Raw genomic sequence first — 23,564 nt, 5'->3', positions numbered from 1 at the left:
AATATGGCTTAAATTGAAATATTCGTTTCATTTAGTTCTAGCATAGATTTACTTATTATTACACATACAAGCTTGTAAATAAAACTGTTTAGAAGATAATACATACTTCACTTCATTAAAAAAAAGTGCGTGCATACAAAGTACACATATCAGAAGTAAGACTTCTTTGCCAAACTAATATTTAATTCTTGTTCATATCTATATATATAAAAGAAAGTCGTGTTTGTTACAACACTTATAACTCGAGAACGGCTGGACCGATGTTAGTTATCTCTTTTTAGTGGATTATTCTCCGCTCCGAATAGCAGAATAAGTAATAAAATATCGGATAAGTTATCAAATAAAAAAAATAATTAATGAATTTTACGAATGCAAACTGCATCTGTTGACAAAATTACGCATATAAAATAAACCTATCACTTTATTCTTGCGCCGGATAACAAAACAAAAAATGTTGTATATCAAAAAGTACTTTAACATGCAGTCTCGCAATATTAGCGCTTGAGAGAGGAGGCCTAATGTGTAAAACCGTCATTCTTTTTTCGCAATGGCAAGCAATAAAACATTTCTGTATTTGGAAAAAAGTTGTATTAATGTTATTACCTCAAATAAATCCTAAATTAAGTTTAACTAAAGTTAAAACGATATTATTATAATGTTAAGCGGAACGAAGTTCGCTGGGTCCGCTAGTTTATGATAAATCTAAAACTTTAGATTTCCGAGACTTGGAGGGAAAAAGGAAGATATGTTAGGAATTTAATTGTGATTAAATTATAAAAAAAATCTGCGTTTATTGAACAAGACGATATGCGACAGAATTGCCATCTAAAGTTCTAATATGTAACTACTAAATCGTGCTTTCTCACTCTCTCTCAATCGGTCTCAATCGCTCTCTCCCTTTTCTTCGACAAAAACGCTGCACATCTTCATGACGCTAATATTATTACTATTGCGTTTCATCCGTAAAAAAATTACCCTCATGCGCCTAAAGAAATTTCACTTAAAAAAAAAACAACCGACGCTCTGGAAATGTGGTGTTGGAGGCGGATACTAAGGATTCCCTGGACAGCTAAGGAAACAAACGTATCCATACTAAGACGGTTACAAGTAAAACAACGTCTTTCGACACTTTGTTACCAACACATCCTTAGTTTGTTTGGACATGTAGAGATCCAGAAAGCCTAGGAAAACTCATCGTGACTGGCAGAGCGGAGGGCAACAGACCTCGAGGCTGATCCTATACTCGCTGGAATGATCAAAGGCCGTTAAGGGGCGTCCATAAATTACGTGAGGTGTTTAAGGGGGGGAGGGGGTCGAGTCAAATCTCATTTAATCTTACGTTGGAGAGAGGGGGGGTCTCGGCAAATATCACGCAAATTTTTTTCTGATTGAAAAAAAAAAAATAGGAAAACGGTTGACCCTAAAGGCCATCTCTGCAACTTCCCGCTAACTCCATACCTAAACGCTCAACATTTCACTTATTTTGTTTTTGAGCTCTTGGAGCTCAATAGTACGAATTCTGTGTCTTTTTGAGTTCTCCGAGCTTAAAAAGATAGCTTCTTACGCGTTTACGTAAGAAACCCACATTTTGAAAAATCTCACGTGAGATTGGGGGTTGGGGGAGGGGGTTGAATAAAATCTCACGACATCTCACCAGAGGGGGAGGGAGGTACAGAAAATTTAAAAAAACACCTCACGTAATTTATGGACGCCCCCTTATGGGTATTACCATCACCCCGGCGCAGAGGCTTGCCGAAGACAGAGAGTGAGAGTGAGAGTGAGAAGTTGTGCAGCGCCACTAACACGACCATCAGAGACCTTTGAATAGACCTTATTGATTCCTGAGCTTGTGATAAAAAAAGATTCAGGAATATTTTAAAAAATAGTTTCAATAAAGTTATAAACCAGTTTGTGAAATCAGCTTTATAATAGCAGGAATACTTTGTAATAAAATTACATGGCAAAATTAATTACGGGCCGCATATTTAAAGCGATGTTGAGTCAGCGTGAAATAGCATGTGTTATTCGATTACTCGGGGACAGCATTGCGGAATAAAACATAATGTCAGGTGCCTGCATATTAAATGCGCTTAAATTTTGATAGCAATAGCAAATTACATTTAGTTTTACGTGATAATATACTTCAATGTATACACATTCTGTATATGTATCTTAATCATTTGTTTTTTCCTAGTAGGCGATCAACCGTCTATGCCTGACACACACCGTCGACTTTTTGGATCTAAGGCATGCTAGTTTCAAGGTGCGAGTGTGAAATGCGGAAATTTAAAGAAAGTCCGTTCTCGAACCACTAAGTCATCACTGCTCCATATCAATGAATATACTTTCTTTACCTTTACGTCTGAGCCCTATACATTATTTGTAATTATTACGAAGATTATTTTATGAATACGCATTCTAAATAAAAATTATAACTAGTATTAGCAGTACTATTTACTAGGGCTTGTTGCCAAAACAATTATTTTATCGCAGGGAATCGAACTTCACGCTAGGTGCACGTATAAGGCATATGAAATATGTTATCGTTTTGATATTAATATTTTATACCGTATGCAATTCACCGCAATGAATAACTCAAAACCAATCTCTTAATAAAAAATATGTATGTTCAATGATACAATATTACTATTGATCAAAACTACACGGCTGGAATTTCAAATCGCCATTAAACCAATAGATTTGAAACTAATTTTCTAATTGCCTGATAGCTTTAGAACTTTTAGATACTAGTTTGAACTGGTCCAGCTTTGTAGTTGGACTATCAGTAAATCATCTTTGATTTACAACGCTCTATGTAGAGCATTTTAGAGTTGAGTTAAAGTCAGAGTACCTACGAACCTAAGATCCCTAACCTAAGATTTTATTTATTCTGTGAAACATTACATATATGTTATATACACTTATGAATTAGGTGTTGAATTATATCCTGAGACTCTCAAGTAAAAAGGCACTCACGTATATGTTTTTTTTTTTTTTTTTTTTTATGTAATAGGAGGCAAACGGGCAGGAGGCTCACCTGATGTTAAGTGATACCGCCGCCCATGGACACTCACAATGCCAGAAGGCTCGCAAGTGCGTTGCCGGCCTTTCAGGAATTGGTACGCTCTTTTCTTGAAGGACCCTAAGTCGAATTGGTTCGGAAATACTTCTGTGGGCAGCTGGTTCCACATAGTGGTGGTGCGCGGCAAAAACTGCCTTAGAAAACGCTCTGTTGTGGAACGATGGACGTCGAGGTGATACGGATGGTATTTTGTATTTTGCCTTGACGTCCGATGATGAAACTCAGCTGCAGGTATTAGACCGAACAACTCCTCTGAACACTCTCCATGGTAAATGCGGTAGAAGATGCAGAGAGATCCCACATCTCTACGCAACGCCAAGGGATCAAGCCGCACTGAAAGTGACTGGTCGTCGACGATTCGAACCGCTCTTCGTTGAATACGGTCAAGTGGAAGGAGCTGGTACTGGGGAGCTCCCGCCCAGAGGTGAGAGCAGTACTCCATATGGGGCCGAATTTGAGCTTTATATAGTTGCAAGCGGTGGCCCGGAGTGAAGTACCGTCTCGCCTTGCTGAGCACACCAAGCTTTTTGGAGGCTAATTTAGCCTTTCCTTCCAGATGACCGCGAAACTGAACGTTATTCGATATGTCAACGCCCAGTATTCCGATGCTAGCTGAGGCTTTAAGGAGAGTGTCTTCAAAGAGGGGAGTAGCGACAAAGGGAGTTTTTTTAGCGGAAAACGCGCATACTTGTGTCTTCTTGGGGTTAAATTGGACTAGATTTAGTCTACCCCAGTCCGAGACTCCACGTAGAAGAGTTTCGACTTCAGACACAAGTTTGTTCCGGTACTCATCGACAACAGCCCGAGAAATACCTGCCCGGCTAGTATAAAAAGTATCCCCAGTGCTGTCGTCCGCATAGCAATGAATGTTGCTAAGCTGCAACATATCATTGATATGCAGAATAAACAGGGTCGGGGATAGGACACAGCCTTGTGGGACACCAGCATTCACAGGTTTCAGGTCGGAGCATGCTCCGTCGATGACGACTTTGATGCTCCGATCAGCGAGAAAGCTGGAAATCCAGTTGCATAATTTCTCAGGGAGCCCGTAGGCTGGAAGCTTCGAGAGCAGTGCTCTGTGCCACACCCGATCGAAGGCTTTCGCTATGTCCAAACTTACCGCCAGCGCCTCCCCCTTGGACTCAATTGCCTCTGCCCACCTATGTGTAAGGTATACAAGGAGGTCACCAGCTGAGCGACCACGACGAAAGCCGTACTGAGAATCGCTGATCAGCTGGTGGCCCTCTAGATACCTCAGGAGCTGGCTGTTAATAATGGTTTCCATTATTTTGGAGAACAAGGAGGTTATAGCTATTGGGCGATAGTTGGACGGATCAGAGCGATCGCCTTTTTTAGGGATCGGATGTATCGAAGCGATCTTCCAGCACTTCGGAACAGTGCCGAGCGTGTAAAGGTACCGGAAAAGGCGCGTTAGGACCGGAGCCAACTCAGGAGCACAAGTACGCAGCACAATTGGAGGGATGCCATCGGGTCCGCTCGACTTATGGATGTCCAAGGAAGACAAAGCTTTACGGATAGCACGTTGCCGGAATATAACTTCGGGCATCGTAGTATCACACCGCAATAATGTCGGTGGTTCCTTCCCTTGATCATCCAAAGTGGAGTTCGACGCAAAGAGACAGCCTAGAAGATCGGCCTTCTCTTTCGCGGTATGGGCCAGTGAGTCATCCTCCCTATGCAGTGGTGGAATTGAGGGCAGACAGAAATTCCCTTGGACAGCTTTGGCAAGAGACCAGAAGGCTCGTGTTCCCGAAGGGAGGTGGGCCAATTTCTCACCAAATCTGGCAATGTGCTCTGACTTTGCTTTAGCGATTTCTCGCTTGAAGGACCTGGAGGCTGAATTGTATGCTTTTTTACGTTCGCCGATAGTCACATCACAGGATGTCACCGCTTCTGCCCAGGCTTTAAAGCATTCACGCTTACGGCGCAAAGCCGCTTTGCAAGAACGCCTAAACCAAGGCTGGGACTTGCCACCGACCGGCACCGCAGAGAATGGAATAAAGAGTTCCATACCCTGCAGGACCACCTCGGCGACAGAGTCAGCGACGGCATCTGGAGTACTCGACGAAAAGCAAATGGGCCCCCAAGGGTAGGACGCAAAAAAAGACCGCATCCCATCCCAATCTGCTGACTTATAGTGCCACACGCGGCGACAGCCAGTGAAGCTAGGCCGAAGAGGGCGCGTGAACGGCACAATGCTCCGGACCACACAATGATCTGATGAACCCAATGGCGGTTCAACAGAGACTTGGTAGTTCTCCGGATGTGAAGTCAGCAGAAGGTCCAACAAAGAGGGTTTATGACCATCCACATCTGGTATTCGCGTAATCGCAGGGACCATTTGCGTCAAGTCGTAAGCCAAAGCAAAGTCGTGAAAGGATCTTCCCGCATGATCGGTGGTTTCTGAGCCGAGCCAATCGGCATGGTGGGCGTTAAAATCGCCAAGTATCACGATTTCAGCGGTAGGAACCCTTTCGAGCAGGGAATCTGTAGCCATTTGGATGTGCTCAATGAGTCGGTCAGTTTCGGTATTTCCGCTATGGGACCTATACAGGCATGCGTAAAATCGCGGATGGTCATCGCAGTCTACGCGCAGCCAGAGGTTAGATAGGTCCCTTCCTTCAAGCGTCCCGAGGCGACGAGAACAGATATCCTCTCTGACGTACACGCAAACTCCCGCCCGCGGCACAAATGAATGTTCCAATTTGTACCCCGGGTAGGAGAGGTAGGAAGTATCAGCCGGGGGGGATATCTGAGTCTCGGTAAGAAAGAGCAAGGCCGGCTTCGCAGTCTCTAAGTGGTAGTGGACAGCGTTGATGTTGGAATTGAGCCCCCTAACATTTGTGAAGTCCACGGCGAGTGTGGACGGGGGTGCCTTTGTTAAATTGCTCCGTTTGCCCCGAGAACGATTAATGTTTTTACCGAGCGCAGAATTGCCCCCCCCAGAATACGAAGGGCAGCCTGTGCGTCCACCACCGGGCGCAGAGTGTCCCGGTGTTGGACGCCCAGAGGGGGATTCTCCATCGCGAGCGCGTGTGGTACCCCCCTGGGGTAGATTCTCTTTTTTCTGCACCTTCATATTTCATGGGGGGGGGGGGGGAATGGGCTCCGGGAGTCTCTCTCACCGCACGAAACGCGAGTACAATAAGGTGAACTTATTGCATCACTTCACGCCGGTTTTCTGAGAGACAGTGGTACTGCCCCGGTCGTGCCTGCCCATTTGGCTGAAGCCCGAAGGCAACAGCATGGCACTCCCACTAGGAAGGGGTTGACTGATTGCGCTGATGAAATAACCTCTGTCACAGGTTATTTCACCAGTGGGCGATGGGGTCGTCACATCCCGACGCCAACAAAATAAAATATATATATCATATTCCCCATATACAACAAAATATGTATATGGGGAATATGATAATTATAGTCTGTGTATTAGTCGTGTCCTGTGGTTCGATATAGGAACTAGGGAATGCAGTCCCGATCTCGCGAGATCCCGATCTCACGAGATCTCGTGCCATTTTTCGAGATCCATACGAAGCCTAGCATGACGAGATCTCGTAGGATTAACGAGATTATGTGCAAATAGTATGAGTGAATATAATTTGATGAACAAGCGTTTCGCTGAGAGTGAAATAAATGCAACCTCAGCGTTATTGACAAAATCTCATGAGGAAATGTTCCATTTGCCTAGCTAATATATAGTACGGATAGAAGTCTACGCCTCTAAACGTCTCCACTGCTAGTAAAAAGATTAGGACCGCAACAGAAAAAGAATTGCTTCTTTGAGGATTTTGATTTACATGCTGCTGCTACAAAATCCAACATGACTCTTCATGAGGGATTTGAAGAGACTCTGAGAGTAGCTAAACATGTTAGGTACCTATTTACAGTTCGCTTATAATACTTCTACTTACTCACGCTGGTGCCAGCCAGTGTTTAGTCTGAGACGGCCTTTTTAGCTGCTGGGTACATAGCGACTGTACATAGATGCCGCTTATCAAACAGCACACTCGATAGTCTTAATTCTTAAGAAGTTATTTCCAAAATCACTTCTAAATATCTAGGATAGGTAGAAGTTTTCCCTGGAAATAAGTTTTCATCGAGTTTAAGTTGTTCGATTTTAAAAAAATGGTTTTCGCACTACTAGAGATCTCTAGAATAGCAAAATCTCCCTAGATTGTAATTTTAATCCCACGAGATCTCGAATTAACGATCTCGACTCGAGATTGCATTGCCTAGTAGGAATACTGTATCTCCAAGCACTTTATTGTTTATGGTTGAGGTGTGAATAGCAGTCTGTTTTTGACGAATGGTGATATTATTGGTACACTGCCGGGATTTAAAACACGGTAGAGTTGAGTCTCGCGTGCTTAAGTCACCAAACCAACATTGCTCGTAATATAAACGACGTGAGATATAGTTTGGTATTTTCAGAACAAGAAAAACCGCTCAGTAACTGGACAAAATAAATGTCTTGAAATATAAACTTTGAAAAGCACAAATAGAGAAAATGTATCTAGCTAACCTACTGGTAGGCAACGATCTAAAAGCCTGGTATTGACGTATAAACGTGAAGTCATAGGTTATGCTATAATAAAATAATATTCCACATAGCGTGTCATTGTTAGGAAAGTCATACTATACGCTCAGGAATTCCTATATTAAATGATAAGAAATATTTATATGCAGCTCACGCACAGATTAGAAAAGACAGCTCCGATATTATTCTTATAAATGTTAGGTACCTAGAATTATTGCGAGCTAAGTTTCTTGTGGTGCTTTCAACTAAATCCGCTTTTGTGGAGTGTTTACCTTGACTTACGTTTTTTTTAATGTTCCCCTTAGTTCTATGGTAAAGGAAAACATAGTAAGGAGACTTATCTGAGACCCAAACAAAAACCTATAAGGTCAAGCATTGACAAGTAATTAAATCTTAGAAAACTCAACAGCTTTAAGAAAATTAATTAAATAAAATTGGTCTTAAAACAGATGCAAATGAAAGAGGTATACACTATAGATCTTACGAGTACCTAGCTTAAAACTTTACGTGTAGTAAATGTCACCAGCAACTATGTAGCTACTATATCCAGTAGCTTACGGGCGGTTTTACACATAACTGTCAGTTAAGCTAGGGGTGAGTTTAATAGTTTATAAACTAGTTTATGCAACTACGAAGTATTTACGAAGTGGGTTGGTACCTTCAGGCTATGTGCATGGAATTACCTAACGTTATGATTAGGTAAATAGTTTTCAAAATTGCGGCCAAATTACATTAGCATATTATATTATGGGATAGTATACGTCAACTTACGCGCCTTTTCATATAAATCTTATGAAATACATATTTGGATATTAATAATAATAATACTTATTTATTTCACATCACAATCCATATCAAAATTTAGTAGTGCTATGAATATATTATTCTTTATATTTAAATAAGATATTCAAATATTGTGAGTTATTCTATAATTCAGTATTCAAGAAAACGTGAATATAAAACGCGAAGCGGAAACGTCACCCGGTTTTATTACACCTTCTATATCCTATTTATTATGCACACACAACGTAAAAGATAATAAAATTTACAAGCTCAGAAACAGTAAAATGACGCGATCGCTACGTTAAAGCTAAAAATAATTTGACTATAGCTTGGTATTACAAATAGTCACAGAATATCAACAGGAAGTATATAATTATTGTGTGAGGACAAATTTATTAAAATAGAAGATTCAGATATTTCCTAACGCAGGCAACTTAGTAGAAATAAAGGGCAGTAACAAATATTCCTTAGAATTTCAATTTAGCGCAAATATAGCTGTTATTTAGTTCGATAATATCACGAAAGTAAAGGAAATTAACAGAACCGGAAGGATATTAAAAGATATTAAAAACAAAAGAATCTCGAATGACTCTCTGTTCTGTCAAAGTCTAACTAAACTTGAATTAAGAAGAAACAAAACATTCCAGTATTTTTAGGTACCACCGAACAGTGAATTTACCAAGAAAAGCCGGCAAGAATTACTAATTTTCTTTACTGTTTCTGTATTAGGGAAACCTAATCAACAACTTATTAAATTTATTTAGTATCTATAGTTTGATAATCATCTTAATTAAAAAAGAAATATGGGAATTTAATTTGAAATACCTAAGCAAAACACACATTCAAATGAGCGATTTCCTTCGTCAAATAAAATTATACTAACAAAGAATAACTATAAATAATTATTATACAAATGGAATGTGTTTGGCGAACGCCTTTTTCCTTCTTAGGCGTAGTGTAGTCTATACATAGCAGGCAGCATAGACAATTTATTTATACAAAAAACATGTGTGTGTGCTTATGTACACGCGTTAGAAGTTATACTTCTTTGGCGTAGATAAGAATCTTTTTAAAAATTTTATCTTTCGCCTTATTCTACGTTTGTAGAAAAAACTACACTAAGAATGGAAAAAAGGTATTTAATACATAGAAAGTTTTATAATGCATTATCTAATTAAATAAAGTGTATTTAAATATCACAAAAAAATATTTCTAAATAATTAAAGAAATTGACATTTTTTATTTTAAAATGTTGACTAAGCTTAGGGTGTCGGTTTTTTGTGACAGTATGCGGTCGCATTGAAAAAATTCACTCTCATCATTTTTCCCTAACGCGCCATAAGTATAACTTCAATAACATTTAATTTTATTACCTAAAACTTAACTTACGTAAACTGTGAACAACAACATAAAAATTGACCAGTCACTGAGAGTAACGCCTATATCTTTATAGCCGTCTTCAACAATTTTCTTAGCGACTGTACAATCTTGAAAGCATCGCCTCATTTCCGTTCTTAGAGGGTGATAATCTAATCGTTATTGTTTTATTTACTCACGTCAAGACTGATACGGCGTCCAGACGCCTGGCGACGGAGATGACGACACGTGACTTCCCTCCTTACCCCACAATAACTACCCCTAGTGGTAACAAGTCACGTTCCTCTGAGGATATTAATACAATAATAGGCTGAAAGATCAACAATCTATTGAATTTTAATAGTGAAATTATCTTGCCGTCTTACGTTTACATTTTAAGTTAGATAGTTGGAGTAAATATTTTGGTCAAGAACAAGAGCAAAGTTATAATTATTGGCAGAATCTGTCGAGAATTGATTGGGCCTGGCTAACTCTTGTACATATCGATGGTGTGACTTTATATATCAGTCGTACAGTAAATAATTTGGGGATAGTTTATTCTGGGAGCAGCATGTTAGAAGCCAGAAATTGTACGGTGTCTCCAGTATCCTTCGACGTCTTAGTAATTTTCTTCCCTTTAGTACTAAAACCTCACTGGTTCAATCTCTCCTTCTGCTATTACTAGACTACGCCGATTCTTGCTCATCCAATCTAAACGAGGAATTTCTCTAAGCTGGATTAACTCTATAATATCTGTATCCGTTTTATATACGGTATGAGAAAGTACCATAATATTACGTTTGCGTTCCATAAGCGGCTACGCTGGTTTCCCAATCGTCAGCGACTTGATACTCCATCTCCATCTCTTATATTCCATCCTGTTTAATCCTAAAACTCCTTCCTATCTCAAACACGATTTCAAATAACGGAGCTCATAGCTGTAGCTTTTCCGAAAACTATATGCTTGAAATCCCATCTCATAACTCTTCCTTTCTTGGCGAATCCTTTAAGGTCTCTGTAGTTAGGTTATATATATATTCCCGTCCCTATTCGCTTAGTTCCTTCTCTATCTCCCTTTAAATCTCTTCTGTATAAGCATTACCTGTCCAAATCGTATCCCTAACTTTCACACTAACCGATCTGAATTTATCGTGATTCATGTGCACTTTTTCTTTTTCATGTGTCCTTTTTTTATTGTCCTGTTCACTGTTTCATACTTGACATTGATTGATGTTAATTGTCATAGGGGTGAAAGCCCAAAGAGGTAGTTAGTAGCTAATATCAAATTCTTGACGCATATGTCATATGTATAGTGTATACTGATCGATTAATTTTTAAATTTTTACACCGATTTCTTAATAGCTAAAAGCGCTGTATATCCTGGATAATCCAGGCTTTTAAAACATGCTTCGAGTGAAAAAGGTATAATATAATGACGGTATAATATAATATAATACGGATAATGCCAGCTCCAAGCTCCATTGAGAACTCGTATGGACCAACATTTCGTTCTAAACCAGAGACAATATTTTATAGAAATTGGTATATTTAAGAATCGCACGAATTCTATCTCTAACAACACGTAACTTTTTTATATAACCAATATAATATATTGCTTAACTATTTACTGCCGCCTACCAGCATTTTTTAAAGATGACATATTACGCACACCATTTATATTTTAGTATAGAAAATAAAAATGTCATTTCTTAAAGCTATATATATCAAGTGAATATATATAGTTGGCGACTGGCGTCTGCAGCTCAAAGGTTACAAATCTATTCCTTTAACGTTTAAAGAAAAGGTTAATTTCTATATTCACTGGGTATTTTAAAATTTTTAAACTAGCAAGCCCAGCCCAGATTCTAGTTTGAAACAGTTTTTTTTTTAATTTAAATTACACAGTAAATGCAAGATGGAATTAGGTATCACAGTTATTTTTTACTTTAAAGGGTTACCAAATGTTAAACATTGCTATTGTATTCATATTTATATGAATACTGAAAGTTAATAAACACATTTTTATTTTATTTTATTTAGTAGAATATTATTTATGACTTGTCAAATATCCAATTCCTGAAATTTATGGCTTGTTGCCATTCTCGGAGAAACAATCATTATTTTTACGAGTTGTTATAATAGGATTCTCCTGTTTTGTTTTATTAAGATATACACATATATATATAACAAATACTTTAAAAATACTGAAGTCTGATAACCTTCTTGTCTTGAATGAAAAATCGTGTCTATTTTATGCGCATTAGGATTTCAAACAACAAAACAAAAAACACTTAGTTTTAAATTCTTCTTAAAATATTTATTTAATAATCGAAAATTTACGATAGTCTAATATAAAACCTAGTTACGAGAAATACGATCAGTACAAGAAATGTATAGTTATTAACGGAAATTATAAAGTCAGACGTTAAAACATTCTAATAACACCAAACGAATAAAAAGCTTTTCGTCTGACAAATCTATTTTAAATTGACAAAGCGTTGAAAAATGTTCGTAGGTTGATGGTTTTCGGTTTTGGCACCTTGTTTCGTTTGTAATTCTGTAGGAGCCAGTGGCCTATTTGCCTTTAATATTTGAGCTTGGCACTAACGTGGAAAGAATATGTATGAACAGTGAAAGCTTTTTGATAGACTAAACAATGATTTTGAATGTACATATGTAGGAACATCGTGACATTACGTTACGTTTAAACTTTTTTGTATATCGATACTAATATCACAAAAGCTATCTTGGAATGAGATGTTGCTATGGTTACGATGTTTTTATGTAAAAATGTTGGCTGTCAGTACACTTTTTATCAGTCCGTTAAAAATTTAATTAAATCAAATGCGGACAGGATTTTCTAACCCTTCGAAAAGTTTTTAATTTATATTTTTCTGAAACATAGCTTTTTGTACAGATTCACATTACTTAAAAATTGGTTACTATAGAAATTTGTCTTTGCGACCTTTTAACTTAACACTTGTAACAAAAACACAAAGTCTTTTAATGCTGTCAAATACGTTTTGATATACGGAAGTCGCACGTAGCATACACATTACACAATGCAGACGGCGTCCACAAACATAATACTTATGATATAAGTTTAAAAATAAAAATCAGTGGCGCTACAACCTTTTTAGTTCTAGGCCTCAGATTTCTGTATCTTTTACATGTGCCTAATAGGCAAATACCTAATAGGCAAGTAGGTGATCAGCCTCCTGTGCCTGACACAGACTTTCGACTTTTTAGGTCTATGGCAAGCCGGTTTCCTCACAAAGTTTTCTTTCACCGTTCGAGCGAATGAAATTCCATTGGTGCACAGCTGGGATCGAATCTCAAGGATTAGAGTCGCACGCTGAAGCCTAGTAGCCAATACTGCTCTATTAATAATTAATAACTTTACATAAATTAATAAATATAGTTAAAAAAAACTATAAAACACGCTTTTAAAGCACATCAAACTAAAAAGTGAAAAATAATTCCTAATTTAGGCTGAAAATGGTAATGAACAAAAAATACTGGTTTTATTGTGATAAAGCGTGGGTTGCTCGATAGACGAAAAATACTTTTCACTTTTTAGTTTGATGTGCTTTAAAAGCGTGTTTTATAGTTTTTTTTAACTATATTTATTTTCCACTTTTTAGTCCTAGCAGCAATACGTGGTGTCTCAATTTAATCGTATTGCTTTGTGGACTCAAAAAAAATTTCATTGTTTTTTCGAGATAAACCTATGAAATTATTATATTGTCGCTGATACTTTATAAGTGTACAAAGTTTGAATTAAATTTGTCCATTTAAAGTGGGTCAAAATCGAGTCCGAAAGAGTCGGTTACATACAAACATACATACATACATACAGGTGAAGCTAATATAAAGCGTGTAAAAATATAAGAAAATAAGAGAAAAATTCAAAACAAAAATTACAAAATTTTTGTATCAATACCTTATTAATACTGCTTAAGTTCGAAGAAATATGTTAAAAATTCTAGCAATGCTCGGTGTTGCACAAGCGTGGACTGAGGATACAACGTTTTAACAAAAATATTTTCCCAAAGGGTATATTTAAATAAACAAATGTAAACAGAAACAATTTTGCTATTTGTATAAATGTTTTTCTTGCGGTCCAATCATTTCATTCCCGCAAGCAACGGATCGCTTCCCTCTGAACTAGTTATAGGTAGGGTATTTTCCAACTCCATGTATTTTTTGCACTTCATTTACTACACGCTTTGAAGTTCGTTTTACTGTACAAAATGGGTGATTTCGTTATTATTTATAAGTGAGAATTTTTTCTGAAATATAAGTAAGTTTTATACAATGTCGTAATATTAGAATGGTTATAACGATTTCATAATGATGTACTTTACATGCAAATCGAATAAAATTATAATTTATACTTAGGTAGCAATAAACACGTATAAACCATAAAAATGCTTCTAAATTTACATTTATGGCCAGTACTCAAATCAAGGGCGTATAAAGGACGAGAAGAACTGGCAATAAACTCCCTCTTAATCGCCAAGTTTAAAAAAGTTTAATACACATTACAAATCATTCCAAAACAATGTTCTTATAATGTCTATTTATTTATTTTTTATTAATTACAAATAACTTGCTACTACACCTTAATGCAACAAGTATTTAAAAATCAATACGATAAATAATCACGATGTAAGCAAAGCTAAAAATTTCTGAAAATAATAGATATAAAATTGAGCTTGTCATTGTAATAAAAATAGAAACAATTATAATATATATTTTAACCTACATAGTAATACTAATAATTAAAAAGCGGATAAAAAGGAAACTAAAACAAATTTAAGAAGTTTGGTCCCTGTGTTGTACATTTAATGCTGGTAGCATTTCCTTGCTGTACGAATTGTACGATACTTATTCGTTGAGAAAGAAAACCACCAGCTCCGATACTATCTACCAGGCTACTGATAGTACTACATATGAAATAATAACAAGGCAAACGAAAACGTAGCCGTGAATACTTGCAGTAAGCATATCTAAGATACTACAATTGATTTTTTGACGCAAAACAAGTCCGATACTTCAAAATTAGACAGCGGATATATCAGTAGGGCTGATAATATTTGGTTAAGTACCAGCTTTGTGTTATCAATATTCGGCAATCCTAAGCAGATAAGCGAACGCTTTTACCCTCGCTGATTATTTTTTGTTCCTGATTTCATTTATGACTAAGCAATTTATTAAATCAAAATTCTATCGTATCTCTTTCTATCTGCTCTCTTGATCATTTGTCGATATTGGCAATCAGACTACGGACACATCCACTCAATCAAGTCAATTTGGCTTTTTTATGATTATTAACGTATGAAGAAAGCGCGCATAGATTTAGACGCCATTGCACATCACAGAGTTTAGAGCTGCTAGTTCTAGTCTTAGCAATAGATAATATTTATTCAACTATGCAATAAGGTGCCAATTAACTATAAAACGTCGGAAGTGGGTGGGCCATACACTCCGGAAGGATCGAAGTCAATTTTCCAAGCAAGGCCTTGACTGGAATTCTGAAGGCAAAAGGAAACTGAAGCTGCCCAGGACCGACTCGGCTGGTTTTCTACTCTGAATACCCACTGCCCCACCTAGGACCTTAATTTAAGTCAGTCCAACAGGTCGTGGAGTTGATACTGCGTCTCTTTGATGGATTTGAGGTGTTTTTAAGTGGTAGACTATTTACCAAAGTAATGACAGCGGTCGCAATAAATGGTACTATAATATACATGTTGATTTAATTACACGTTATTCGTGAATAATCACGTACAATTAAAAATTGTGTTTTTCTTAATTCAGTAACGCCATTATAAATAAGTGCCATGTTATTAGGGTGCGTCCACATCTGGCGAATATGCCGCGAATGTGCAGCTCGCGAGCAGTTTGCGAACTGCGCGCGTGCAGTCACGGCAATGGTTTGGTGCGCCTCTTTAGCGCAACTCATGTAAGGGTCGTAAAAGGCGCGCGCGCGGCGCGCGATCTGCCTTGCGATTCTGTATCTTATTGTTTATCAGAATACCAAATCGTAAAATGACTGCTTTACGACTGATTTGAGCGCGACCGCCGCTGTGAAAACCGCTGTGTGAGTTCGAAAAGTGAGTTACAGAATCTCAAGGCTGCGCGTACTCAGTTCTCGCGCTTACAGTTCCTTTTACTGACTTGCCGCATCCACACCGGATGATCCAAAATGGATCGGCGATCCCGCGATCCGCGATCAACGATCGTGATGCGTGGATCGTACTAGGCCGATTCAGCGCATTCGGCGCATTCGCCAGATGTTGAAGCACCCTTATTCACATGAATACTCTTTGCATCGTTTATAATTGATTCATAATAATATAATTTTGGCTACACTCCCATTTATTCCTATGTGAATAACAAAAAATAACGTTTTTGGCACATAAAACATTTTGATTAATTACAAAGTAATGATGATGTACCACTCTTGATAATAAAAGCTATGTGACAGAAAATTTTTCATACTAGTTAGTAATACTTTCGGATTTTATGCAGATTCAGATATCAATTTAATGCTTGAAATTTTACATGAAAATTGTTTCCTTATAATTTGTTTGTGTAGTTTTTCTTTTTATTTATATAAATGTAAATGAAAGCTCATTCCAAAGCTCTTCCAAAAGATAATAATTGTCTACTTTATAAATTCAAGAAAACTCCTAAATGTTTATCTAAAGTGCAGGTGTTAGAGTTTATAATAGGTTTCGAGGAAATATATCTTGAAAAGAGTCGATTGTTGTTGTTAGAACGACGGTAAAATACAAAGGCGTCAAGTTTTGTTGTTAAACTTACAGCGCTCGTATTTTTGTGACGGCTATCTAAGCTAAAGTTTAAAAAGCTTTTCAGATCAATTTATAGCGCCCACACCAGTTATAAGATGATAAAAATAAAGTATCTAAGTAATTGTATCATTAAATTTAAAAGTTTCACACACTAGACATAGATAGGCATATTTCAAATTTAGACAATTAGTAGACCATAGTAGAATTCCTTCGTTGGTTTAGAAGATGTATCGTTTTCACCGAATTCATAAATAATGTGGGGCCTAATGACAAGGAGACGAACTAACAAACAAGGCGACTACAACGCCATCTCAACAAAGCTAGTACATATCTTTTTTATTATATATTTATTTAATTTAAGTAATCCCCAAACATAAAGAAATAAATACCAAACAGAAGTACATATGTACAGTGATTAAAGTTGTACTTGGGAACGAATACTTACTTAGCACGATCTTTGTATCAATATAAACTTCATATTTTTTTATATAGGAAAGGATTTCTATATGATGTGAAAGGTTTAAGGATCAACCTGTCAGTTCGCTGTTCAGCAAAAAAAAAAAACAAATGCAGTACCATAAGGTACTTCAGTGTCAGTGAATATTTTTAAGTATACATTCTAGAAATGGTTTCACTTGTTTTGATGTTAAACGCAACCAAGTGATGTAATTGTGTTAGACGTAGCACAGCTTCAGAATAACAAATCAAATGCGACGTTGCAGATAAAATAATTACAGAGTTAACTTTGCTTGGAGCACTTTACATACACACTATGCAAAGTGCAAAATTGAGTTTACTTAAGACAATTACTAGGCTAGTGCATTCGGAGCTTTACGCCCGAACCCAATAACCTATCTCAATTCATTTTGTCTGATCTGAAATAGAAATCTTTATGTAATGTTGTAACAAGTATGCCAAAAACTAATCGACGGATTGTAATAGCCATCTGTCGATACATACATACATAAGCTATCCATGGGAGGTCATATCGGTGTCTGTGGAAAGACCTTTGTATGAAAATGACAGTTGACGAAAGCTCGATTTAAATAGTTAATTGTTTTAAAAGATTTTAACTAACACCAGTTTTTTAAATAATTAAAAAACTGTTTGTTATATATGTATATTTTAATGTTATTTGTACGGTTTTTTTACTTTATTTGGTTTACATTGATTATCAAATATGAGTGAAAACTCTTTAAAATAGAACGACAAAGAGGATTTTAATCCGTGGCCAAAAATAGATTAACTTCGTTGGGTTTGGTTATTGGGATGCAGATAGAAGATCTATCGAATATCAAGGTCTGATTGAAAACAATCTGAGATTGTGGATTAATTATTGGGTTCGGGCGTTTCAAAAGCAAAATAATTAAAATTGTTCTATTTGCGCCTGTTACAACTTACAAGTTTTAAAGGTTTTAAATACGTTTAATTATATCTATCAACTCTGCGGCTGAAACAGTTTTATAAAATTGAACTAATATAATTGTTAAAGTGTTAAATTGTAAACTCTTTATTTCCGCAAGTATCATTTATATCACCACAGTCTGATTAACGCACTTATCTACAATTATTATTCAGATAACATTTATTTGTTTTGCTACTTAGCTGCTAACCGCGGAATTGTTCAGTATAAAAAAATAAAAGTCAAAAAAATCTAATATATTTAATATAATATACATTCAACTTTGTAAATTACGTGTTTTAATTTATTCCTAATTTTACACATTTAAAAGTGGGATTTCCTTTTTAATATATTTTTTTATATTTTGTAGCATAAAGCATAAATATTTTAATTTGTATTTACATAGAATAAAACAGGTTTTTTCTGTATTTCATTATTTTCAATAGTATTACGCCAGTTTCTCCAGAGTAATGTGAAATAAACGTATAAAACCGGATTAGCATTTTATTCCTATTTAAAAGACTCCCAAGTGAACAATCTAAGCGAGTAAATGTAGCCGAAGAGAATAATTTGTGTATAGCATTCAAGAAAATCGGTTTTTGCTATATTCAAAATGGTAATAATTCTTCAACGACCTATGCCCCGCGGAGTTCAAAGCCATCTTAAATAAATAGACGAGACAAAATATTTTTTTCTACTTGAACCAGTCGGTTCTGAGTTCAAACAAACTCTTCAGCTAACTATTATTACTAGAACAAAAGATAATAATATAAGGACAATTTATCATGGTAATATGATTTATTTGCGACAACATAGGTAAGCGGCTCAAAGCGTCTAACACGGCCCTAAAATCAGAGGCAATATCGGTGGAGCACCCTAGATCACCTCGTGTGTAGGCGAATCGTACCCTAATTTTACGTGTACGATTGCCTACACACGAGGCGCCACCACCATTGTCCCGATATCGCCACTGATTTTAGGGCCATGTGTAGACCCTTTTAGGCTTACTTCCCGACAAGTTGGCCAAAGGCGATAGTTCCGCAGAAATAGGTTTTAATGATTTTTGTAACGAAAGTTCTAGACGCAATCTGTACCCGATCAAAGATCATTATGTTTTACAAAGGTGTACCGTTCTTTATGTAATTAGTAATCAACAATTAAATAAAATTTATTCGTCATTGATTACGGCTTAGACACCATATTTTATTCTCTTCCTATAAATATCGTTTAAATAAGTGCATTACCAAAATAATAAAATGCATACCTATTAAACTTTCTTTTTTTAAAGGATTTCTTTTAGTAATTTTATAATGTTATATATTTGTCCCGTTTTTAAATTTGCATTTGGTTTTTAGAACTTATAAATAGAGGAAACTTTAATGGTATGATTATCTTATTTTCATTTCGAAGTTAAAATACATTACTATGAACTAAACCCTTTTGAGTTATAAATTACAAACGAATAATTGATGGTGTAAAGTTTGAAACTGAACAATTCATTAATACACATTGTATTAATACTTTGATAACAAGGGTTTGGCTTTGAAATTCCCAAAGGACTTTTAATAGGGTTAGTTGTATTTACCTACATAAGGCCCAAAACAAATAGGTATATTATTATGGTAGGTACATTAAGTAGTGTAGAGTGATTATAATATTTATTACAAGGTAATTCATAATTCGTTATTCATCATTAGCGGTCATTTTGATAGAACATTGTCACTCTTTGAAATACTACAAAGAAAAATATTTTTTATGGTTTTAAATTTATTGTAAAAGATCAAAGTAGCTTATCAGATTTTCAGTCAGTTTTTACAGTACTACGAAACTTCCTATTAAACATAGCTTCCTTATTTAAGGAGAAACTTTTATTCTTTCAATTATCAAAAGTATTATAGCAACACAGGATTCAGTCAAGTTTAAATATTCTTAAATTGCCTAAAATATATGTGGCTCTTAAATTTAAAGAGTAATTGTTGTGTTTGTTAACGTATTAATAGCGAATAATGTCAAGTCTCTTTATTAGGCTTTCAAAAGGATTAGACTTGTTACATAGATACAAATAGAACCTTTAAAATAACATATTAAGGTATTTTTTTATAAGCACAAAGCATTTCTCTAATCAACAAACAAAAATTTACCTTTCAGTACCAATTTCAGGTTAAAAGAAAACTCATCGAAAATAAACTCGAAAACTTAACACGCGCGATCTATTTCAAAACAACGTCAAATCCAGATATCGCACTAAACATTGTTCGTATTCGTTTCACATTACGAGAACAATTTTGACGTCCGCACGAGTGGCGCGTCCCGCTAAACTGACATCTGGGCGGGAGCCACCGGCCACGTGTCTCGGAGTTCGCTAGGGCTGCGCTCTGCGCACGCCTGTTGCCGGGTATAACAGCGTTTAATCCCGTTTTAAAACTGCATGTAGGTACTATCAGCAAAAAACGCTACATTCCTCTTGCACGTATTTTATACCTAGACCAGTGCAGATAGCCTTTAAAATAAATAAAAAGTGAAAAAAATTACAGTAGGATGAAACCCATTAGAAAAGGAGGGGAATATGATCAAAATGAAAGGAAAAATAAATTACGGTCGATCTGAGGTCGGGAAGGGGTAGGGGGGGTTAGTTTTAAGGGTAAAAAACGGTTTATCTCGATTTCCGGAAAAACTAAAAGTCCTATCGAAGAAAGTTAAATGGCAAAGTTGTAGGCAATAAAAAGATCTACAACTTTTGTCTTTGCAGATTTTTCACATAACCTCAAAATTTAGGTGAAAAATTCAAAAAACCAACTTTTTGGTTTTTTATTTCTATCTTTTACAAAAATTTATTTTTTTAAACGAAATTTGGTGAAAACTTACCTTATTATGTCCCAAATATACTGTAATTTATTTGATTAAAAATATTTATTTTTTCACCTTATTTTGAACTAATATCGAAAAAACACCCTAATTTTCAATCGAAAATTCTGACGTCAAAATTTCAGCTTTTTTCAAAAAGTTGATGTGCTTTCAGTGCGTTGAAATCTCTACTTTCCTATGGTAAAAAAATATATATATATTACCATAGTAAATCTTCTCAGAAAATGCAAAAAATCGTATGCAGTAACGCCCAGACCTGTCATCCCCTTCCCTACTTCTCTATGAAATACGAAAATTTTAGCCCATCTAAAGGCTAAAAATTTTTTTTAGGTCACTCAGGTATATATAAGTTATCTTAAAATAGTAATAAATAGACATCTAATTATAATTTAAAGAAGATTCATAGAGAAGTAGGGAAGGGGATGACGGGTCTGGGCGTTACTGCATACGATTTTTTGCATTTTCCGAGAAGATTTACTATGGTAATATATATATTTTTTTTTACCATAGGAAAGTAGAGATTTCAACGCACTGAAAGCACATCAACTTTTTAAAAAAAGCTGAAATTTTGACGTCAGAATTTTCGATTGAAAATTAGGGTGTTTTTTCGATATTAATTCAAAATAAGGTGAAAAAATAAATATTTTTAATCAAATAAATTACAGTATATTTGGGACATAATAAGGTAAGTTTTCACCAAATTTCGTTTAAAAATATAAATTTTTGTAAAAGATAGAAATAAAAAACCAAGAAGTTGGTTTTTTGAATTTTTCACCTAAATTTTGAGGTTATGTGAAAAATCTGCAAATACAAAAGTTGTAGATCTTTTTATGACCTACAACTTTGCCATTTAGTTTTCTTCGATAGGACTTTTAGTTTTGCCGGAAATCGAGATAAACCGTTTTTACCCTTAAAACTCCCCCCCCTACCCCTTCCCGACCTCAGATCGACCGTAATTTATTTTTCCTTTCATTTTGATCATATTCCTCTGCTTTTCTAATGGGTTTCATCCTACTGTAATTTTTTTTGGTTTCAAAAATTATCGGCACTGGTCTAACCGTCTTATATAAATACTGAAAAAAAGTTAGCGACTTTGTTATAAAGTGAAAAATCCGTGTTTGTAACTATGGTTGCAAATTCAACTGAAAATAGCCATGGTAAGAAACACTGTACTATCTTGTGACCACGTTGTATTCCTAGGATTGGCGTTGGACTGAGTGAAAGGCCGGGAGATAGTGACACAAAATAGTTAGTCATTTGTATCAGTATGGCGGTTCTTCAGGGGTCTTCCGCAGTAAAATCAGTGTTTTTTTTGCTAAATTTTCGGTATGGCGGGCTGTAAGCTACAACGGAAGAGTATGGCATGACACTGCCGCCTCTTTTTATTTTATGGACTATCGGAAAATACTAGAATTCTTGTGGAACAAATCGTTTAAAAGTCGTAAATAATCCAACGAGTTCGACTAACCGCCGGTACCAGCGCTATGCCCATCAAAATTCTTTTTTTAGTTTCGTAATAAGAACAGGGGTCAGAACAGCCATACTGGTACAAATGACTAACTATTTTGTGTCACTATCTCCCGGCCTATGAGTTTTAATCTGCTAATATCAGATTGATATAGCTTAAAGATAGTTTTTTAATATTTAGTCTCTATGACTCGGCAAATAGACAAAAAATTTAAATATCAGACTTTGTAATTCTAAATAAAACCTAATTCAAAAGAAACTATAATCCTCTACGTACTGTAATTTTTTGTCACGTTTATTTCTATGTAATGTGATTAAGATGAAACATTCAATACCTGTTTGAAGCTTTCAACATATTTAATAAGTAAGTTTGTAACCTTACAGAATAAATAGGCTCGTAAATTAGGTTATAATATTAACTAATAAAAATAAAAATACAAAATCAATTTCTTGACAGATATATTATAAGCACGCATAACGCACACGTTTGCTGATATTACTTTTCTCTCGCCACCTCGTCTTATTAAACGGAAGGTACGATACATTTATAGCCTGCTTAAAATCACTTTAGTCTGTAATTATCTTATTTTAATTTCTATCTTAGCAATTTTTGAAGTTATACTTCTTTAGGCGCGTTATGAAAAATTGATGAGAGTGAAATTTTACGATGCGCGCGCACCGTGACACAAAATTAAGAGAATGAAGTTGCCCACGGAAGATGCTACGGCATTGGACATGATTTAAAAACAACATTCGAATAATAATAGAATTTATGTTACACTTAATGTAAGAGAATAATAATAAATATTTATTTATTTAATTTTTCAAATGTAAACTGAACTTAATTGACTATAATGACTCCTTTTCCAGTCTTTGATTATTTAATTGTAATTAAATATTTGAATACAATCAAAAACTATTTTTAATAATGCCAAAGAAGTATAACTTCTTACGCGCGTACATAAGTACACGCACCCTTTTTTTCCATTATACGAGTATAACAAAGCTGTATATTATGTTCAATCATAATGTTGCTTCGACGAACGCTTAATAATTTATTTGTAAAACCGGGAAATCACAAACAACCAAAAACAATTAAAAGACCTATTACTTTTTACTAAGCTACCCATCGTTGCCCTAGTTTTTTAATCAAATAAAAAAAATTAAAACTAGTAAAAAGAAAATTAAAACAAATTTAAAAAGTTTCGTCCCTGTGGCAGTGTGTGCTTTTAC

The 23,564-nt window shown here is 35.7% G+C and overlaps 1 protein-coding gene across 1 annotated transcript in view; it reads right to left on the bottom strand.

The window, feature by feature from the left end:
* The window catches only part of LOC125055044, a 36,600-nt gene extending 16,261 nt beyond the window's left edge, over nucleotides 1-20,339 (bottom strand). Inside the window, exon 1 of the mRNA XM_047657249.1 lies at nucleotides 20,141-20,339. The gene's annotated coding sequence lies outside the window, so the exon portion shown is untranslated. The remainder of the gene's footprint in view (nucleotides 1-20,140) is intronic.
* Nucleotides 20,340-23,564: the final 3,225 nt, after the last annotated feature.

This window comes from Pieris napi, chromosome 13 (genome assembly GCF_905475465.1).
Source record: "Pieris napi chromosome 13, ilPieNapi1.2, whole genome shotgun sequence".
NCBI classification, from domain to species: domain Eukaryota; kingdom Metazoa; phylum Arthropoda; class Insecta; order Lepidoptera; family Pieridae; genus Pieris; species Pieris napi.
The sequence above is the reverse complement of the archived record's forward strand: the minus strand, read 5'-3'. Positions and strand labels throughout refer to the sequence as shown.